The sequence below is a fragment of the Manis javanica genome, chromosome 3 (assembly GCF_040802235.1).
Source record: "Manis javanica isolate MJ-LG chromosome 3, MJ_LKY, whole genome shotgun sequence".
In the NCBI taxonomy this organism is placed as follows: domain Eukaryota; kingdom Metazoa; phylum Chordata; class Mammalia; order Pholidota; family Manidae; genus Manis; species Manis javanica.
In genome coordinates, this window is record NC_133158.1 from 109,192,279 (window position 1) to 109,210,473 (window position 18,195).

Below are 18,195 nucleotides of genomic sequence, written 5' to 3' on the forward strand. Positions count from 1 at the left end.
ATCCACTTGCCTTTATTGATTATCCATGCCTATGTGTCTTTATCTTGACAGAGTGATGGGAATTTTAGATACTAGTGTCAACTCTTGAGCTCAGCAAGGAAGTGGAAGGGCTTCTGTTTCAAACACTCTGCAAACATAGAGGTCACGTCATATCCTCCCAAGAAGCCAGAAGCTGAGCTGTCCCTGGCAGCATAGTGTGAGGCAGATGCCTGGCAGGTTTCAGGTTTTCCTAATTCGGGGTGATGAAAACCAACCATCTAATGCCAGAAGTGAGCCAATGTCAGACGTACACTCGGTGACTAAACTGAGTGAAGTTGGGACAGCTGGAGTAACTTTGTAAAATTTAGTGTGTCAGTTTCAATTTAGAGTTCACATCCATCAAGTTGGATTTTTAAAAAATTCTCTAGCAGCTTCAGAGTTTTTCTTTTACTCTTGTATGAAACACGGATGAATGGAATAGAATATTTTATAGAATGTGTGTTTAAGAGTAACTTCTAGGTCATTTGTGACCCTTTGGCACAAGGTATGAGGAAAATGTGGTTACTAGTACCTGGTTATGAATTTGTTACACTATAGTTATGCTATCTGGTCTGTTGTTATGCTTTAACACTAAGAGACAAATATAAGAACATGAGTCAATTAGTGACAAACATTTAAAAAATCCATCATATCTCTCCGTGTTAAGTATGTGCTTTTTACATACCGCAGAGGTCTTATGACGTTCCTCAGTTCATCAAGGTAGAGCAAAGGCTGCCAAAGGGAAACCTACTTTCAATGACTTAGGGTACAGAAGCAGGAAAATATCTTCCATGGCTTCCCCTGACTTTCTAAGGACAAAAAACCTGCGTGCACTAAATAGGTGATGATTGAGGAATGCTGAAGAGGGGGTACATCGGATCTATCCAAAGGCACAGTTTAACCAAATGCTAGGGACTGAATTGTGTCTTCCCCTCAAAATGTTATGTTGAAGTACTGGCCACCAATATGACTAAATATGGAGACAGGGCCTTTAAGGAGGTAATTAAAGTTAAATGAGGTCCTAAGAGTGGGGCCCTATTTCAGCAAATTTGGTGTCCTTTATAAGAAAAGGAAGAGGCCACAGAGATCTGTCTTACTCCTTCCGTATGCACACGGAAGGGCCGTGTGAGCGCACAGCCACGTGGCAGCCGTCTGCCTGCCAAGGAGAGGCCTCAGGAAACACCAAACCTGTCAGGATCTTGATCTTGGATTTCCAGCCTCCAGAACTATGAGAAAAAACACCTCTGTTGCTTCAGCCACCTGGTCTGTGGCATTATGATGGTAGCCTAAGCCGACTGAGACACTCCCCTCGTCATACCAGATACAAGGAAGAGCAAAGGTCAGAATAGCTTTTTCTAAGGAATTTTTGTTTCTTCTTTTTTTTTGGGGAAGATGGTAGCTGAAGATGAGAAAATTGTGTAATTTACCAATGGGTATCCAGAGAAGTACAATCAGTTTCTTGTACTGCCTCTTTCACAGAGACAACAAGAAAGTGATTGTTTCAGATGTGACTTAGTTGAGGGTTTGAAAATGTATTTGATCTTTGGGACTTTTCAATTTTCTTTACTTTTTATGGCTATTTGCCAAGGAAGTTCTCAAGTCTTCTCCTCTGCTACCTTCCTTCACTACAGGTAGAGAGAAAAATCCAAGTGACAATTTCCCCATGGGTCTGGGACATTTCCAGTTGTGTGGTCTATTTGCTTTGGGGAAACAAAAGTGGAGTGGCATACGATTTCTGTGCCAAGTCACCATACAAGACATTTTAAGAGGCAAAGGAATATAATTTGCTTTCCTGTGTACTCTGCAAAATACTTATATAATTGGTTAACAGAGTGAGTTGCCTCAGAGGTTCTGCACCTGGATTTGGTTAACTCAGCATGCCTTTTCTTTGTAATTTTTTTGTCACATCCCTAAGAAGAAACATGCTTCTTGAGCTAAAAATGAGGCTCTCTGACAATCCTCCAAGATTCAGCCCCTACCATCTGTCATTTACCATGCTGACAACTCCAGGCATACTTTGTCAAGTTTTCTTTTCATTCCCTATTAAAATAGTATCACTTTGGATTTGAAGAAAGACTAAATGGATAATTTCTTTAAGTAAAATGCCAGGATCAGTAATAGGAAGTGAAGACTAAAGAGGAAGGAAGATTCTGGTAGGCAGTGTAGTGGATTCACAATTTCTAAAAAAGCAAATACAAGAGCCAAGGGGGCAAGTGTTATGAAAGACGGCATTTCCTGATAGATGCCTGCCCTACCTATGCTTGTATTGTTTATTCCTTTTAGATACAGTTAATCAAAGTTAATAAGCAATTTACGCCAATCCCGTTTCATGGCTAATATTGAAGTCTTAACTTGAATAAAACATAGTCACCTATGTAGATTCTTGAATAAAACATACCCACCTATGTAGATTCTCAATGAATCACACCTAAATAGATTCTCAATGAATTTAAGCTCAAAGAATTCACAGCTCTGTAAACAAGCATCACTAGAAATCCACATGGCTAATACCAGAATATATTAATTACCATATGTTCAAGACCAACACAAATATAACCTAATCCTAAAGGAATCCTTACATGTTTGCTGTTTCACAAAAGCATGAGTTTTAAACTTCTGAACATTTAAGAATAACCTGGAGGTATGGAAAATGCAGATTTTTGTAGGTCAGAGATGGGACCCAGGAATCTCTATTTTTCACCAGACTTCCAAGTTACTTTGCTTCACCTGGCCCCAGCAACACATTAAGGAACAATGGCTTTCATTGTTGGTATAACAATTTCCACAGAGAAGTACAGTGCATGAACTCTTTGGTGCTTTTCACATCCAAGGACTTACAGTAAGTACCAAAGCCCAAGACAGCAAATGCCAGATACTCTCCACCTACTGGCTGATGGCAAAAAGGTGCTGAGACCACGTAAGACAGTGGAGAGAGCTCAAGCTACAAGCTATTAAGTCAATCAACTCATCATACTAGCCTGCCCTGTATTAGTGGGTTCCAAGGACCCCAAGCCCAGATTAACGCAGCCTTATATAAAATAACACCCAGAATTAGTCTTTGGCAGAGTGCTCCCAATACCTTTCTAATATGACTATTTTCTTTTTTTGAAGAAAAAACATTATACTTTTTCACACCCAAGTATTTGAAGGCTTGATTCTATTTCTCAAGTGTTTTGCAAGACATGTTGAACCCCTTGGGCCTTGACCATTTTTATAGCACACTCACAGGCTCTGTTGACCAAGCACTTAGTCACCAAGAATCTTTAATCTGAAAACTAAGGTTTGATGCCACTCTCCTGTTCTCTTGAGGTGTTGGCACCAGCATGGAAACAGGTTTACACTGGATGTGGGAAGGGACCCATCTCTTCATTTCACATCAGGAAGATCTAGAAAGCAAAGTCTCTCCTGTATTTTCATATAATATTTGATCTACATAGGGACACCATGTTAATCAACAAGCTATTTAGGCCTTCTTGTTTTTGATACCAAGTATCTTTTAGTAAGCCCAAACCGTCTCACCTTAATTTCTCTTATACCTGAACAAGGTACTTAGGTATAAGACGGCTTCTCCATTAAGATGGAAAGAAGGCAATCAAGTATCAAGAAACTGGTTTTCTGACAAAAACAATGCAAGAGAAATGAGGCAGAGACTCAGCCTATAGGCTCCCAATACGTTCTGGCAGGGCCTAAATACTGGGTTAGAAAGATACTTCCTGTAGCCCCCACCTATTCGTACTTGTCTTGAAACAACTTCTTTTGTCCACTTTCCTTAAGATCACTGACATTTCCAGTAGCAGTCTGGAAACTGTCCAGTTTGAATCTTAGAAGAAAAGTGAGGGACTATTCTATTATGGTTACCATCCTCAAAAAAACTCTTCAACTTGGTTGGTTTGCTCTAAATGTTCATTCTCAGTATTAAAAAAAATGCTAAGAACTTCTAGAACTTATTTTGATATACATCAACTAACCTAAGAGGCAGGAGAAGAAGGGAGCAATAGTATATCAGGAAGTAGCTTCTTCCTTTTTACCAGAAGTACAGAGAAACTGAGAATTCTAAGGTTACAGTAGAATATAAAGTCTTGGAAGAAGAAAACAGAGAGGGGCCAACACTTTCACTTGTTATTTAGACAGGTGGCTTAGCCTAGCCCATTTGCACCTGGTTTCTTGAAATGTTGCATTTCCAACCAGCATCACATACTGCAATTTTCCTGTAATTTTAGGGGCACTGAACCCCAACTTGAGAAAAATATAAAGGAATCTCAGAAAGGGAAGCTGAGTCGACTGAACATCATTTGCCCTTCCTTTACAGACATTTTAAAGGTAGTAATGCTTATGAAGAAATATAAACAGTACTGAGGAGAATCAAGTTACAAGCAGAAGTGCTTCTCACCACAGGTGTGCCAGTGTATCTAAGCAATATGGTGCTAAATTAGAATAGCCTGTGTATTTTATTAGACAGAGTAAAGTTGTCCTACAAAAAGATTACACCCATACATTGATCAGTAGCTTTTGAAAGTTCTGTTTCACTTACCCTTATTCATGACAAAGTATGACAGATTTTTATAAACTATTAAATTTGATAATTAAAAAAATGACATTCTGTTCTATATAATCATGAGGTATGCATCCTTTTCATCTATGATTAATCAGCAATTATGTACCTTTTTCTGTGAATTGGAGCTGTTATATTTTATGAATTAATCAAACAATAATTCATTTACATTTTCACGTTAAACATCTTTTGTGGCATATAGTTTTTATCTTTGGATTTAGACATAACTGTATAGGTAAATCTAATTGGCTTATTGGGGTGCTAGAACATATCCTTGCCTATTTATTAACTTTTCATAAGATGAATGTACTCTAAGTCAGTAATTCTCAAAGTTTACATGCATTAGTGTCAACTGGACAGTTTGTTAAAAGAAAGGCTGCTGATGCCCATGTGGTGTTGCTGATTCAGGAGATCAGGGGTAGAACTAGACAATGTGTATTTCTAACATGTTCCCAGGGAATACCGACACAGCTGGCCCAAAAACCACACTTTGAGAACCACTGCTGTAACTGAAGCATTCCTTGAAGACAGGAATTTGTAACTACATATACTTAATAATTTGTTTCAGCAGCTACAAATGCATGACTATTAGAATCTCCCCAAGCAGATTCTAAATTATCTGAGTAGGGAAAATTGTGCCCTGTACCTGTGGTATATCTGGTGATGGGTGTAGGATCTGGAATATGGCAGGCATTTAATACTTACTGAAGATCTAACATTCTTAATTCTTGGATCCCCTTGCTATTCACAATGGCAATGATTTATACTCTCAGAGAGCCTACAATTAATATATGGTAATTAGTGACATGTACATGTGAAAGCAATAGACACATGTAAGATATAAAGTACATGATCAGATTAAATTCTTTTTCTTTCCTCTTCTATTCCCTTTTCTAACTATATCTGAGTGGCAAGAAATGAACTGTGACTCCATAATCATGAAAATGATTCCCCACCTTGGACTGGGAGACAAGCTAATGATGTGTATGATTTGAAGGGCTTCGGCCACTGACATTCACAGAGCTAAATCCTTTATGCCTGACCTGTCGCAAATGATTAAGCCTTGGCTGAGAATTATTACCTTTCAGAGAAATTTTTGCTGTCTGCACAGAAAAATCTAACAGCAATCCTATAGAAGGAGGCATGGTTGGTGTCATTTTTCATGGGTTGGGATATGATTTCTATACAAATGTGACAAAAATGCATAGTGATCTGATGTTTATATCCTTTATAAACACCTTAACATTGACATAAGTGCTTGGAAAGCATCTTATTTCTCAGTCACATATGCTAAAAGAGGGACATTTCTTGCAGCCACAACATTTTCAAAGCAAAGTTCCTGAAGCTGAGTAAATAGCTTCCATGTCCCAGATCTGTTTAACTTGGTGTCAGCAGAGAGGCAGGCAAACACCACAGGGCACACAGACATCAGAACAGATTTGGTCTTAGTCTTGTTGACCAGATGTATGACCTTGGGTGTATGATAGTTTCTCAAAGCCTATGATGACACGGCTGAGCCAGTTGAAAACTATGGTTCCCTCTTCTCTAATAATCTTCAGTGAGTGATGGCAGAAGTAAGGAATAACTGTTAGATGATACTACCTAATGCCAAGAGACATGGCAACCAACATGGCTCAGCTTAACGATTGCAGCCTCTCTCTCAACTGTATTTATCCAAAGTCTCCCCAAGCAGATTCTAAATTATCTGAGTAGGGAAAATTGTGCCCTGTACCTGTGGTATATCTGGTGATGGGTGTAGGATCTGGAATATGGCAGGCATTTAATACTTACTGAAGATCTAACATTCTTAATTCTTGGATCCCCTTGCTATTCACAATGGCAAGTGATATGAAAATATACATTTCTTTTATGGTAGTAAGATAGGTTAATACAAACCTTACTATTTTAACCATTTTTAAGTGTAGCATTCAGTGGCGTTAAGTGCATTTATAATGTTGTGCAACCATTACTACCACCCATCTCTAGAACTTTACCTTCCCAAACTAAAACTCTGTACCCATTAACCACTAACTGACAATTGCCATTCCACTTTCAGTCTCTATGAACTTACTACTTTAGACACCTCATGCAGTGGAATAGAAAATATGGAATGCTTCATGACTTTGTACCTCATCCCTGTGTAGGAGCCATGTCAATCTTTTCTGTATTGTTCCAAACTGAGTGTCCATGCTGCTGAAATGAGCACTGTACTTGTGAGATGCTCGAATAGTCCCTTATGAGTTACTAGAGTGGTGACTGAGAACTGAGGTGTATACCTGGTGATATCTCAGTGACAATGATAGCTTTCTTTTTATTTGGCAAAAGCTGTCTGATATTAGAAAACTTTAACAATTTAAAAATTATAACATGAACTATATTCACAAAGATTCATATATAAAAATTTTACAAAACTGCTTTTTGGTACCATTGGAAACTCATGAACAGCAGAAAGCAAATGTGATCTGGTCACAGTTGAACGTAAGAAAATACATAACATGTACAATAGTCAAAAATAAAGAAGAAAATTTTAATGTAATAAAGAAAGGTCACGTTATGAATGATTAACACTTTCAAGTCCATCTACATCCCCGGTACCTGCCTTATAGTGCATGCTGTACCTGAGAGGCCATGCCTGGCAACTATCCCTTCTATCAAATATACTGACTATCATTTGAGACTCATTTGCTTCTTTCAAGGCCCAGTAATCATCAATGAAATGAGGGCAGGTTTTTGCAAAAGAGTAACTAATTTAGAATTTCAAACAGCACTCTCTCTCAACCTCCTCCACTCTTGCCTGTTAAAACCCAGAAGATGAAATTTGGTCGGCTTCTAGAGTTTCCTAAAAAAAAAAAGGTCTGAAATACTAATAAGCATAATCGTATTAATATCTTACGTTCCCTTGTGCACTTCCAGCTCTCCACTTCTCAGGCCCCACAAGTTCCTTCTTGACTCAGTAAAGCTTCAGAAGCAACTCATTAGAGCCTCAGAGCCTCACTTCACTATTACAGCCTCAGGAAGAGAAGCAATGAATAGTCTGCCAAGGCCTGGCCGCTCAGGCTATTCATTGCTTCTCTTCCTGAGGCTGTTGCTTCTGAGATGCACGAAACCTGCAGATGCCCCTTCTTCCTTCCCTAAGGTGACAATGTCTCTGATTTCTATTGGCTTTAGAGCAGCTTTATCAAGGTCAGTGTTAAAATGGAAGCTAAACACATAGTTTGTCCATCTGCTCTCAGAGGCTTGGCAGACTCATCCAAATGCTACCCCAAATAAAGGTAGAGATACAGAGACATGCAGAAGACAACACAAGTAGTCACTATTTGCTTTTTCACCGAAGTAATAAGATTTAACTCATGCTTTCATAAACACATATAAACTAATAATATTTATAAAAAACTAAATACATTAAGTAGTCTATTTTAAGTAAATTGTTTTAGGCCAACCTGTCAATAGTACTTGAAGCTAAGTAACACTGCGGCCTTTGCCCTTTGGCTCCTTGTTTTTCCCATGAAGCCCAAAAGACTCTGAGTATGTTCTGATTCATACTGAGTCAACGTTTTTTTGGACACATGCCTCATAATTTGGAATAGGTTAACAGGCTGATCTCCTATTTTGGTGAGATCTTATACCCCACCGTCTATGACTTACTTTCTAAAGCAGCCCATATTACATGGGATGGGATATCAGTTAACAGAGTAATGGGGCTTGCCAAATAAATTTCAGTATTTGCTTCTGAGCTGAACAAGAGGCAAATTAACATTCCTTCCAAACCATCTCACATGCAAACACATTCATCTCCTTCCCAGTTATTCTTTGTGGAAATATATTTCAAAATTAATCTCAATTTGAATTAATCTCTATATTCAGAGTGGCAGATCTGCTGTGACTTTCTCCTCCTCTTTTAAAATAGGAACTTTGAGATTTTTTGTTTTGGGAAGATGGTGGCATGAGTAGGGCAGTGGAAAGCTCCTCCCAAAACCATATATATTTTTGAAAATACAACAAATAAAACTATGCCTAACAGAGAGACCAGAGGATACAGTACAACAGACAGGCTACATCTACATCTGTGAGAACTCAGCATCTCACGAAGGGGGTAAGATACAAGTGGTGGCCCGGCGGGACCTGAGCGCTCCCCCTCCCCAGCCCACCAGTGGGAGGAGAGGAGTCAGAGCTGGGAGGGAGAGGAAGTGCAGGACTGCCAAATACCCAGCCCTAGTCATCCACACCAGGAGCGCAGATATACATTGCATGGTGTGCTGAATATAAGGGAAACAGAAAAGTAAAATATGCCAGCGGTCCCTGTAGCCGGCTCCCCTGGGATAAAAGAAAAGTGAGTGCTTTTTGAAAGTCTTAAAGGAACAGGGGCCTCACAGCTGGATGGAATCATCCTGGCACACACAGCCCAGCAGCTGGGAATCCCAGAGAACTCTGGGAGCCCTAACCCCCTGGGTGGCAATGCAGCCCTGAAGCCCCTCATGGCGATACACAGCCTGCTGTTCATTCCCCCTCCTGCTTGACCCTGGCAGAGCAACCTGGGAGTGGTTGCGCCAACAGCAGCCGCTCAGAGCCTCCCCCCATCATGCAGCCACCTGGGAAAGATCCAGGGCCATCGCCAGGGCGCAGCTGGCTGGGGCAGGGTGCTAAGGGGCGCTGTTCTTGTAGGACAGCACACCCAGTGCGCCTGCCTCTCCCCTGCATGACTCTGGGATGCTCTGAGGGCTGCCCCTGCTGTGCGGGTAACCGGCACAGGCAGCAGAGAAGGGCAGGGTGACCAGCAAGCAGGAAGGGACTTTGTTTTCCCAGCTAACACATGTGCTACCTGCCTACAACTACCTGTATCTCCATGAAAAGGCAGAATAATTTGGTCCAGTCCAGAATCACCCAGACAATCCCTGAGAGAGGCCATGGGGAGACAGATTTAACCAATCCTCCTGAAAAATAATTCAAAATAAAGGTCATAACCATGCTGATGGACCTGCAGAGAAATATCTAAGAGCTAAAGGATCAAGTTGGGAGGGAGAATACAGAAATAAAACAATCTTTGGAAGGACTTAAGAGCAGACTGGATGAGGTGCAAGAGGCTGTTAATGGAATAGAAATTAGAGAACAGGAATACAGAGAAGCTGAGGCAGAGAGAGATAAAAGGATCTCCAGCAATGAAAGACTATTAAGAGAACTGTGTGACCAATCCAAAAGGAACAATATCTGCATTATACGGGTACCAGAAGAAGAGGAGAGAGAAAAAGGGATAGAAAGTGTCTTTGAAGAAATAAATGCTGAAAACTTCCCCAAACTGGGGGAGGAAATAGTTGCTCAGACCATGGAAGCACACAGATCTCACAACACAAGGGACAAAGGAGGACAACACCAAGACATATAATAATTAAAATGGCAAAGATCAAATACAAAGACAGAGTATTAAAGCAAGCCAGAGAGAGAAAAAAGGTCACCTACAAAGGAAAACCCATCAGGTTATCATCAGACTTCTCAACAGAAACCTTACAGGCCAGAAGAGAATGGCATGATATATTTAATGCAATGAAACAGAAGGGCCTTGAACCAAGAATACTGTATCCAGCACGATTATCATTTAAATATGAAGGAGGGATTAAACAATTCCCAGACAAGCAAAAGATGAGGGAATTTCCTCCCACAAACACTTCTACAGGATGTTTTATAGGGACTGCTCTAGATGGAAGCACTTCTAAGGCTAAATAGATGTCATTAGAGAAAATAAAACCACAGCAAAGAAAGCAGACCAACCAAAGACTACCTAAAGGCAAAAAATAAAATCAACTACCCACAAAAGCAGTCGCAGGAAACACAAAAGAGTACAGATTAAAACACCTAATATATAAAGAATGGAGGAGGAGGAATGAGAAGGGAGAGAAATAAAGAATCATCAGATTGTGTTTATAATAGCTTAATAAGTGAGTTAAGCTAGACAATTAGATAGTAAAGAAGCTACCCTTGAACCTCTGGTAACCATGAATCTAAAGCCTGCAATGGCAATAAGTACATATCTTTCAATAATCACCCTAAATGTAACTGGACTGAATGCACCACTCAAAAGACAGAGTAATAGAATGGATAAAAAAGCAAGACCCATCTTATGCTGCTTATAAGAGACACACCTCAAACCCAAAAACATGCACAGACTAAAAGTCAAGGGATGGAAAAAGATATTCCATGCAAACAACAGGGAGAAAAAAGCAAGTGTTAGAGTACTAGTATCAGACTAAATAGACTTCAAAACAAAGAAAGTAACAGGAGATAAAGAAGGACATTACATAATGATAAAGGGGTCAGTCCAACAAGAGGATATAACCATTATAAATATATATATGCACCCAAGACAGGAGCACCAGCATATGTGAAACAAATACTAACAGATCTAAAGGAGGAAATAGAATGCAACGCATTCGTTCTAGGAGACTTCAACACAGCAATCACTTCAAAGGACAGATCCACCAGACAGAAAATAAGTAATGACACAGAGGCACTGAACAACACACTAGAACAGATGGACCTAACAGATATCTACAGAACTCTACACCCAAAAGCAGCAGGATGCATATTCTTCTCAAGTGCACATGGAACATTTTCCAGAATAGACCACATATTAGGTCACAAAAAGAACCTCAGTAAATTCAAAAAGACTGAAATTCTACCAACCAACTTTTCAGACCACAAAGGAATAAAACTAGAACTAAATTGTACAAAGAAAGCAAAAAGGCCCACAAACACATGGAGGTTTAACAACATGCTCCTAAATAATCAATGGATCAATGACCAAATTAAAATAGAGATCAAGCAATATATGGAGACAAATGACAACAGCACAGAGCCCCAACATCTGTGGGACATAGTGAAGGCAGTCTTAAGAGGAAAGTAGATAGCAATCCAGGCCTGTTTAAAGAAGGAAGAACAATCCCAAATGAGTAGTCTAATGTCACAATTATTGGGATTGGTAAAAGAACAAATGAGGCCTAAGGTCACCAGAAGGAGGGACATAATAAAAGTGAGAGAAGAAATAAATAAAATTGAGGAGAATAAAACAATAGAAAAAAATTTAATGAAACCAAGAGCTGGTTCTTCGAGAAAATAAAGAAAATAGGCAAGCCCCTAGCCAGACTTATTAGGAGAAAAAGAGAATTTACAGACATAAACAGAATCAGAAATGAGAAAGGAAAAATCACAATGGACTCCACAGAAACATAAAAACTATGAAAATCTGTATGCTAACAAACTCGAAAACCTAGAAGAAATGGACAACTTCCTAGAAAAATATAGCCTTCCAAGACTGACCAAGGAAGAAACAGAAAGACTAAACAGACCAATTACCAGCAATGAAATTGAAGCGGTAATCAAAAAACTACCCAAGAACAAAACCCCCAGGCCAGAAGGATTTACTGTTGATTTTATCAGACTTACAGAGAATACATAATACCCATTCTCCTTAAAGTTTTCCAAAAAATAGAAGAGGAGGGAATACTTCCAAATTCATTCTATGAAGCCAACATCACCCTAATACCAAAACCAGGCAAAGACCCCACCAAAAAAGAAAATTACAGACCAATATCCCTGATGAACATAGATGCAAAAATACTCAACAAAATATTAGCAAACAGAATTCAAAAATACATCAAGAAGATCATACACCGTGATAAAGTGGGATTCATCCCAGGGATGCAAGGATGGTACAACATTTGAAAATCCATCAACATCATCCACCACATCACCAAAAACAAGGACAAAACCACATGATCATCTCCACAGATGCTGAAAAAGCATTCAACAAATTCAACATCCATTCATGATAAAAACTCTCAACAAAATGGGTATAGAGGGCAGTACCTCAACATAATAAAGGCCATATATGAAAAACCCACAGCTAGCATTATACTTAACAGCAAGAAGTGAAAGCCTTTCCTCCAAGATTGGGAACAAGACAGGGATGCCCACTCTCCCCACTATTATTCAACATAGTTCTGGGGTCCTAGCCATGGTAATCAGACAAAACAAAGAAATACAAGTCATCCAGATTTGTAAAGAAGAAGTCAAACTGTCACTATTTGCAGATGACATGATATTGTACATAAAAAACCCTAAAGACTCCATTCCAAAAATACTAGAACAAATATCTGAATTCAGCAAAGTTGCAGGTTACAAAATGAATACCCAGAAATCTGTTGCTTTCCTATACACCAGCAATGAACTAGGAGAAAGAGAAATCAGGAAAAAAATTCCATTCACAATTGAATCAAAAAGAATAAAATACCTAGGAATAAACCTAACCAAGGAAGTGAAAGACCTATATTCTGAAAACTACAAGAGAAATTAAAGAGGACACTAACAAATGGAAACTCATCCCATGGTCTTGCCTAGCCAGAATTAATACTGTCAAAATGGCCATCCTGCCCAAAGCAATCTACAGATTCAATGCAATCCCTATCAAAATATCAACAGCATTCTTCAATGAACTGGAAGAAATAGTTTTAAAATTCATATGGAACCACACAAAAGACCCTGAATAGCCAAAGCAATCCTGAGAAGGAAGAATAAAGCAGGGGAGATCTCCCTTCCCAACTTCAAGCTCTACTACAAAGCCACAGTAATCAAGACAATATGGTACTGGCACAAGAACAGACCCACAGACCAGTGGAACAGGAATGACAGTCCAGATATTAACCCAAACATATATGGTGGTCAATTAATATATGATAAAGGAGCCATGGACATACAATGGGGAAATGACAGCCTCTTCAATAGCTGGTGTTGGCAAAACTGGACAGCTACATGTAAGAGAATGAAACTGGATCATTGTCTAACCCCATACACAAAAGTAAATTCGAAATGGATCAAACACCTGAATGTAAGTCAAGAAACCATAAAATTCTTAGAAAAAAACATGAACAACTTCTTCATGAACGTATCTTCCCAGGCAAGGGAAACAAAAGCAAAAATGAGCAAGTGGGACTATATCAAGCTGAAAAGCTTCTGTACAACAAAGGACACCACCAATAGAACAAAAAGGCATCCAACAGTATGGGAGAATATATTCATAAATGACAGAGCTGATAAAGGGTTGACATCCAAAATATATAAAGAGCTCACTCACCTCAACAAACAAAAAGCAAATAATCCAATAAAAAAATGGTCAGAGAAGAAGAAATTCAGATGGCCAGCACACACATGAAAAGATGCTCCACATCGCTATTCATCAGAGAAATGCAAATTAAAACCACAATGAGATATCACCTCACACCAGTGAGGATCGCCACCATCCAAAAGACAAACAACAACAAATGTTGGTGAGGTGGTGGAGAAAGAGGAACCCTCCTACATTGTTGGTGGGAATGTAAACTAGTTCAACCATTGTGGAAAGCTGTATGGATGTTCCTCAAAATGCTCAAAATAGAAATACCATTTGACCCAGGAATTCCACTCATAGGAATTTACCCTAAGAATGCAGCAGCGCAGTTTGAAAAATGTATATGCCCCGTTATGTTTATCGCAGCACTATTTACAATAGCCAAGAATTGGAAGGAATCTAAGTGTTCATCAGTAGATGAATGGATAAAGAAGATATGGTACATATACACAATGGAATATTATTCAGCCATAAGAAAACTAATCCTACCATTTGCAACAACATGGATGGAGCTACAGGGTATTATGCTCAGTGAAATAAGCCAGGCAGAGAAAGACAAGTAGCAAATGATTTCACTCATTTGTGGAGTATAAGAACAAAGAAAAAACTGAAGGAGCAAAACAGCAACAGAACCCAAGAATGGACTAACAGTTACCAAAGGCAAAGGGACTGGGGAGGATGGGAAGGAAGGGAGGGGTCATTATGATTAGCATGTATAATGAGGCGGGTGCACACGGAGGACTGTACAACACAGAGAAGACAACTAGTGACTCTACAGCATCTTACTACGCTGATGGACAGAGACTGTAATGGGGTATGTGGGGGGGACTTGGTGATGGGGGGAGTCTAATAAATATAATGTTGCTCATGTAATTGTAGATTATTGATACAAAAAAAAAATAGGAACCTTGAAGACAGATTCTTGTGAAAAGCAAAATAACCAGCTCTTCTTCCAGTCTAAAATCACTGGTTGTTCCCAAGACTACCAAAAAAAGAAAAAGAAAAAAAATATCAGGACACATCTGCTGTAAGGTTCCATGCCAGGAAATAAAATCTAGTAGCCACTGCTGTGGTGTGACTTCACTCCCCAGTCACTGTAGTTACTAAGGATTTCTTTTGGATTTTGATTTGAATTAGGGGGCCATACGTAAGGACTAGGGGTTAGGAAAATACTCTAGAACCACCGTGGATCATCATGGGATCAGCAGAACCTGGTGGGGGAGGTACCACCTCAGGATTCATTTGCCCATCCAGCTGTGGAGCCCATGAACACTAGAACAAGAATGGTCTAAAAACAGGCAAAAACTACTGATGTGTAAGTCATCATAATGTAAGGAAAGCTCCCAATCTCACCAAAATTTGGAGTAAAAGGGTACAGTGTCATAAATCAATTTTCTTGCTACTTCTAAACATTAACCCTCTTAAATGGAGCCAAAATGTTATCATCTCATAGTGGGTATGTATTCAAGTAGTTACAGTGTTTACAAAGCTTCACTAAAAAAATTAATAGTCCTCAAATGGATCTATATAGCCAAAACAACCCCTACTTTCAACTACCTTTTTTTGCATTAATGAGGAAAAAAGACCCTAAAATTATATGGAAAAGCAAGGGACCCCAAATAGTCAAAGCAATCTTGAAAAAAAAAGGTGGAAGTCTCACACTTCCCAATCTCATAACTTACAATAAAGGTACAAAAATCAGAACAGTGTGGTATTATAATAGAGATAAGCATACAGATGAAAAGAATAGAATTGAGAATCAAGAAATATGTAGTTAACCATATATCACTGGTTAACTGATTTTTGACAAGGTTCTGAGATCATTCAAGACAGAGAGAATAGTCTTTTTAAACTAGTGGTGCTGGGACACTGGCTATCCAAATGCAAAGAATGAAGCTGGACCCTGTCCTCATACCACATATAAAAACGAATTCAGTATCAACCAAAGATCTGGTAAGAGCTCAACTATAAAACTCTTAGAAATATAGGTATAAATCTTTTGACGGTGGCTTGAGCAATGGTTCTTATGTATAATATTAAGGCACAATAACAACAAAGTTGATATATTGGACTTCAAAGTTTAAAAATTTTGCTAGTTAAAAGATAGCAAGAAAGTGAAAAGACAACCTACAGAAAGGGAGAAAATATTTTCAGATCAGATATTTGATAAGAAACTAGTAGCCAGAGTGGAATAAAGGACTCTTACAACTTAATAATAAGCAGGGCAAACACCCAATTAACAAATGGGCAAAAGATCTGAATAGACACCACTTATATATTTATTTAGGCTGAAAAATAATCCACGGTGAGCCACTGCAATGGCATGAAGTGAACAGTGTGGTTGATATTTACATCATCTAATAATTGCTAGTGTGAACTGGACCCCAAGAAGTAGGATCAACACACCACACTGAATTCCATATTAATGTCGAAAGTTTGTCTGTCACAATAGTAGAGATTATGCTTATCTGTTTTAAATGAAATCTTCTGATATTCATTTCTTCTAGAAAGTGTATTCTTTTAATATTGCTAAAGGATTGACTTTCCCTTTAAAATTATGGGCTAGAAACAAAAAATACTTGCCAGGAGGGAAAACCATAAAAATTATTCAGGAAAACGACATCAGTTTTCCTGAATGTCGTTTTCCTGAATAACTTACATGTCAACAATTTACCAATTTAAGAGTGATTTCCACAGATCATCTGAATGACACACTATGTTTACAGACTAAATAACTAAGCTCTTAAGAAAGAAAAAGACAGCTTAAACATCATGTAAAAAAAAGTGCAGAAAGCTAAAAGTATACGAAACACTAAACTAATGGGTATGGGCAAGTTAAACACTAACGCTGTAACCTACTGAAGACTGTTTACAGACCAGTTGAGCCTGAGGTTATGAACTCACTGGTGTTGACAGGTTTGGATCTTGCTGTTTAGAGACATATCAACATGGCAGTCAAAGCATCAGAAAACTAAGGTGCTACTGTCATAATATACTTTCCCACTTTGAAGATAAAATGCTTATATGTAGGTTCACTTGACAATATATTTCTCATCGTCATTTCTCAGTAGTAATGAATGTTCCATTCTGTTAGTCCAGCAAGTGTTGTAAATATCCTATAAACCTAGATTACTTTGCATTCATTAAATCAAAAAATCAATAGGTTTATTAGGAACACTAAATGGAAACACTGTCTTTGAAAGAACATGCTGTATTTTTCCCAAAGAGCAGAACATTTTATCAAGAGGCCACAGTAAAATTATAATAATAAGTTATAAGCATTCTTTCATTAGCATGAGTTTCTTGATATCTTGCCACGTATTTCAATTCTACCCCATTCACTCTGGATTTGCTCAGTAAGAGATCCTTCCAACATATGGTTTATAATAATTCATGTTTTTATTGATTTTGAATGCTAAAGGAAAAAAAAACCCAGTGTGTGAAACAATCACGCCTTCCTTCCCTCTTTCCTTCCTACTGCCTTTCTCATTAATTGTTCTTTACAGAATTTTGAAGCACCCAACTCTAAACTGTGAACTACAAAATTTTTAGCTTTGAGGTGGCTGCAAAATGAAGCACTTTGATAAATAACCTCAGCGCTGACAGAAAGAGTATAAGAGAATCCCTTTAGCATAGGTTTAAGGAAGAACACAAAGGGCAAAAACTCCCCAGCATTTTGAAATAGCAATCCGACCAAGCAGAGGTTGAACTGAACAGTAGAGATGAAGGATCCCTGCCTTTTTGAAGGGTTAAAAATGATTAAGACAGAGTATGGACCCTGAAGAGGAAATAAAAAATCTATGATTTGTTGAATAAAAGAAGGAAAGCTCTAAACAAGCTATTTTAAATGAATAGAGTGATTTTTTTCCCCTTCCAAAAACGTTGTTTTCCTTTTAGTCTTTCTTTGCAAGTAAACTTCATAATCTGCATGCAAATAGCTTTTCTGTTTTTAAAAAAAGGAAAAATTCAATAATAAATAACTGTGCCAGGAACTTGCACCTGCTAATTCAAACTGAACTGAAAAATTATTATAAAAGAAAATGCAAGCTTTTATCAAACTAATAGAGCAGTTTTGATAATTCATACTTACTGGTGAAGCAAGTCAAATCAATACCCTTAGACTCTGGCTGATGGGACACCCAAACCAAGCAATATAATAAATCAAGTATCTAAGTATGTGAATGGATTTATTCATTTGTACTTCAATTTATTACAGAAAAAAAGGTACGTGAATTGGGCAATAACCAAACAGCAGAAGGTCAAAGAAATGATATGACAAAATTATAAAATGTTATTAACAAGTACTTCTAACTCTGTTTTGTTCTTTGTTACCTTTACCAACTGCACCCATTTTGTCGGCTTGATCAATTACAGATTTAGAAAAGGTTGTGGCTGAGGAAAGACTGGTTTGGTACCACAATGTACCATTAGGTACTAATGAAGAAGCTCAGGGTGGGGCTCCAGGGTTTGA

General features: G+C 38.4%; 1 protein-coding gene and 1 non-coding gene across 9 annotated transcripts in view; both read right to left on the reverse strand.

Annotated features, from left to right (window-relative positions):
- The window catches only part of APP (amyloid beta precursor protein), a 241,096-nt gene that overhangs the window by 36,748 nt on the left and 186,153 nt on the right, over nt 1–18,195 (reverse strand). The window lies entirely within an intron of this gene.
- Nucleotides 6,670–6,776, reverse strand: LOC118968331 (U6 spliceosomal RNA). Its single transcript, XR_005055953.2, has one exon. It is a non-coding gene; the product is annotated as a U6 spliceosomal RNA (small nuclear RNA).